Source organism: Lathyrus oleraceus, chromosome 1, assembly GCF_024323335.1.
Source record: "Lathyrus oleraceus cultivar Zhongwan6 chromosome 1, CAAS_Psat_ZW6_1.0, whole genome shotgun sequence".
NCBI classification, from domain to species: domain Eukaryota; kingdom Viridiplantae; phylum Streptophyta; class Magnoliopsida; order Fabales; family Fabaceae; genus Lathyrus; species Lathyrus oleraceus.
Window position 1 is genome coordinate 313635792 of NC_066579.1, and position 4163 is coordinate 313639954.

At 33.7% G+C, this 4163-nt stretch overlaps 2 long non-coding RNA genes across 3 annotated transcripts; one reads left to right on the forward strand and one right to left on the reverse strand.

Moving 5' to 3' along the window:
• Nucleotides 1-484: 484 nt before the first annotated feature.
• Nucleotides 485-2251, reverse strand: LOC127132896 (uncharacterized). 2 transcript variants are annotated; one of them, XR_007806911.1, is made up of 2 exons: nt 1381-2251; nt 485-1281 (listed from the first exon to the last, which is right to left on the reverse strand). It is a non-coding gene; the product is annotated as an uncharacterized LOC127132896 (long non-coding RNA). The 2 variants fall into 2 exon arrangements; XR_007806905.1 differs by having other exon boundaries at nt 485-1288.
• An 835-nt stretch (nt 2252-3086) lies between these two features.
• On the forward strand, nt 3087-3824 carry LOC127115712 (uncharacterized). Its single transcript, XR_007800850.1, has 2 exons — nt 3087-3382; nt 3543-3824. It is a non-coding gene; the product is annotated as an uncharacterized LOC127115712 (long non-coding RNA).
• The last annotated feature ends 339 nt before the right edge of the window (nt 3825-4163 follow it).

Genomic DNA, 4163 nt, shown 5'->3' on the forward strand with positions numbered 1-4163 from the left:
GTTCTGGCTTTGTGATGATTCTTGAAGTCACGCTTCTAATCATCTGTCATCTTGTTTCTGGCAATAACAATACCAGCATCAGATATATGAGGTATATAGCCAATAGTAACTATGTCCCATAGTTCAGCGTCATAACCCAGAAAGAAACTTTCGATTCTATCTTTTCAGTTATCAAATTTTTCTCCATCAAAGATTGGAGGTTTAACATTGTAACTGCCTCTTTCATTAGTGTTGGCTATAGTGTTTTTTTCACGCTGGATCTCTCTATATTGTTAAGTGTTTGATTAGAAAATCAATAACAAAGCCAAAGCTCTAATACCAATTGAAGGTAGAGAAAAACAAGAAAGGGGGGTTTAAATTGTTTTAACTGATAATAAAAACTTTTTGAAAAATAAAACACACGCGAAAAATAAAGGATATCAACACAGAATTTTTATACTGGTTCGCTTGAAATTCAAAGTTACTCCAGTCCACCCGGCCAAGGTGATTTCGCCTTCAATAAGGACTTAATCCACTAATATTGAAATATTACAACAATGATCGTCTAAGAGGATAAAGATCTCTTAGCCCTATCAAGTTTACAGACTTCACAAGTCACTTGAGGAGAATTCAGTAATTAAGTAGAATTACAGTAGTGCTTAGTGCTTATAGGTAAGCAGAAATTACACAAAGTAAGAGCAAAAGAAATGTTCACACTTTAGAGCAGTAACTTGTGTGAAAAAGAGAATGAGTAAAAGATATGAAATTAGTTTTTGTATTCTCGTGTGTTTCCGTTGTTTATTTAGTGAAGTGATTCATCCTATATATAGGAGTTGATGAGGAGACTGTTGAATGAAAGGATCTTTGGCAATGATGGTTGATTAATGTCATTAATCTCTGCATTCTTTCCAAAGTAGTTTTGGGCGCTATAACTTTCTTCCAAAATTAGATTCTTGCCATAAGTGGAAGTCTTCATAGCTAAGTTTTTGGAGATCGTTTTTGAATCAGAAAGTTCAGATATCCGAGTTTCTGTTCTGCAAGTACATCTTCAGATAGTTGCTTACAGCTAACTTTTCTTCATAGGTTCTTGATATCTCCCTGATTGGTTATGTTAGAGTGTAAAAGTTTCAGATCCTAGAGTGTGCTCTTCCGCTTTAGAGTGTCTGATATCTCTTGTTTGTTACACTTTGTACATTTCCTTTGATCAGAGTCAGAGCTTCTGCTTGAGTACCTTCTAAGTGGTCATTCTGAACTTGTCTGTATCTGATGAATGTCTATCTGACTTATTCTTTTATTAGAGTCCTGCACACTTAGATAATATTGTTAGGGTACCATTTTGTTTCATCCTTTGTTATCATCAAAATATTAGAGATGAATTGTAGATACTGAATTTGTTCTTACACTAGGATGTTTTTCCTCTGACTTGGTTTTGCTAAGCGAACCAGAATTCACTTAGAGAATCGAGCCTTCGCTGCCTCTTCGTTGCTACTCGCTGCTAGCGAACCTGGATGCTTTGCTTCTGACTTGGTTTCGTTAAGTGAACCGGAATTCGCGTTGTGAAATAGGACATGATTTTTGCTTTGCTTTTTCCTTCCTTTGATCCATTCCTATAATAATTAACCACACATCATAATAAGTATCATTTTCTTGACAAAGTGTGTATAATTTCATGAATAAGTGTTTCCTTAATTCGATAAATGCTATTTTTCATAAGTAAATATTATCCATTTTTGGGCATTTATCAATAATCAAAGAATTTGACCTTGGGGCTTTGATTCCCCTCTGCAACCTCTACATCCTGGTAAAAAAAATTGAAGCGAAAAAAGAGGGAAAAGGAAACATCCTATCTATAGGGAGGCGGTGTGCCCTGGGAGCTGTTGAAGGTCTTGAATATGAAGTTGCAGAGAAAATACTAGAGAGGTGATCAAGTAAGAAACTTAGAATCTTCAATTCTTGCAATGATTTTCTTCTTCTTCTTCTATGGATAGCCTGTAGGATTGTTCTTTGTTGTTATTGTTAAGTGAAGAGAGTGTAGAGTGTAGAGGTTTAGCTCTTGTTGAAGAAAAACTTCAAGGTGAAGTTTTACTCAACAATGGTGGATTGAGAGCTTTGAGTGTGTTAGTGAGGTTGTGAGAGAAGAGTGGATTGCAAAGAGTGATGATGAATTGTGATCAAAGTGAAATGTGAGTGTTTTTCAGAGTGGATTGTTGTTGATTGAGATTGAAGAGAGGGTCGCTTATATAGAGAGCTAAAGATCAAATTTGGAGGGGGAATTTGATAATAGCTTTGGGCAGCTATTAGGGCAAGTCAGTTAGAGTTAGGTCAGTTGTTAGTGTTAATTAATTCATAAGAAAAGTTAGTTATCGTGAGTTAACATTGTTAGTTTGAAAGTTAGGAGTGATGTTAGTTAGACTGAATGCATTTGTTAGCTTATATGAAATTAGTTATTTATGTTAATGTAGCTTCTATGTTAATTAGTGTGTTTGAAAACATTAGTTGTTAATTAAATTAATGCTAACTGGTTAGAATTAGGAATTAGGAAAAATCAGTTAGATGATAGTTAGGTTTTTTAACTATTGGTTAATTGGATTGGTTATATGTTAATTGGTTAGCATTAGAAAATAGATTTGAGTCACACTAAATGTTAGGCAAATGGAAAAAGTCAGTTAAAAAACAATTAGTAGTTAAACTAGTTAGCAATGTTAGTTAATCAATCAGGTGTTAGTTAATTGTGTTGAAATAACTAAAAATTTGATAGTTAATTATTAGTGAAATTAACTGAACTGTGGTAGCTAGTCTGTTAGTGAATCAATTAGTAGTTTGGTGGTTAGTTGTTGGAACTGAACTGTTATTGAGTTAATTGTTACTAAACTAGCAGTTAGTTAGATGTTAGTAATTGGAAAAGTTATCGGTTAGTGTGTTTGAAACTTGAACTTTTATGCTAATCAAAACTTGTTAGTTATGTAGTTACTTAATTTGCAATTAGCTAGTTATGTGAGGTGGGTTATGGAAAATGTTAGTTAAAGTGTTAAACTGTTAGTGAATTTGGAGCTTAAACTACGATAGTTAATGGTTTAGTTAGTAGGGGTTGGCTTCAATCTGACAGTTAGAAATGATAGCATTTAGTTTATGGTTTGAACTGGATTGAAATTGACTCATTAGCTTAATGGAAAAACTAGTTAATTGTTAAGGGATTTTAGAAGTAATGTTAATGGGATGTTGGTGTTAGTTGATTATTTTGCTTGACTAAAAAGAAGATATTGATGATAGTTAGGATTTTCATTGTTAATTAGTTAGAAATTGAAATTTCATTGAACCAAAATATTATAGGTTAAAAGAGGCCAATTAGGAAGACAGTTAGTGTTGTGCTATCCTATTTGATGACTGATGTTGGTATTGCATTGTATGTGTATGTGTGATGTTGTATTTTACAGTATGAATTGTGTATATGTTTTTGCATTGAATTTCATGACTTGGTTTGTATATGTACATGAAATGTAGGCTAAGGTTGTATATGATGCTAACTCATTCTCCTTGCTGCATGGTTGATGTTCATTTGGTAGGGTGAAACTTGGCTTGGCGTGGCATGTCATCATGGTGATGGAGGCATCATTAAGGTGTGGCATGACATCAAGAACGAGAAGATATTTTTGAAGACACTTGAGGCACGAAGATGGATGATCTTGAGGGAAAAGTAGGAATAGGTGATCAGTTTGACTTTGGTCAGCTATCTGACCAAAAGTCAACTTTTTGTCAAAATGTGATTTTTTTAGTAATATTTGTAACCTTGGATTTTGTAATGTAGTTTTGGATGTTCAAAATGTGAATTGGACCTTTGAATGAAATTGTGACTTATTTCTCAAGCAAAGTGCTTTTCCCTCCAAATTTCCAAATTATTTGAATATTTGAAATCCATTGATTTTTGACCCTTTGAATTTGCAATGTCTTGAACCAAAAGAGCAAATAGCCTATCAATTAACCATGTAAGACCTCAAAAGAGAATGGTCAATAAAAAGTCAACGTTCCATGGTTGACTTTGTTGACCAATGTCAAACTTGAAAAATGACTTCCAATTTCATAACCAAGATGTCCTGACCAAAATTAGGGTTTCCAAAGACTTAATCCAAGATAGATGAACTTCCCAAGTCAAGTGTAGTACAATGATACCATAAGCTTGATTCACA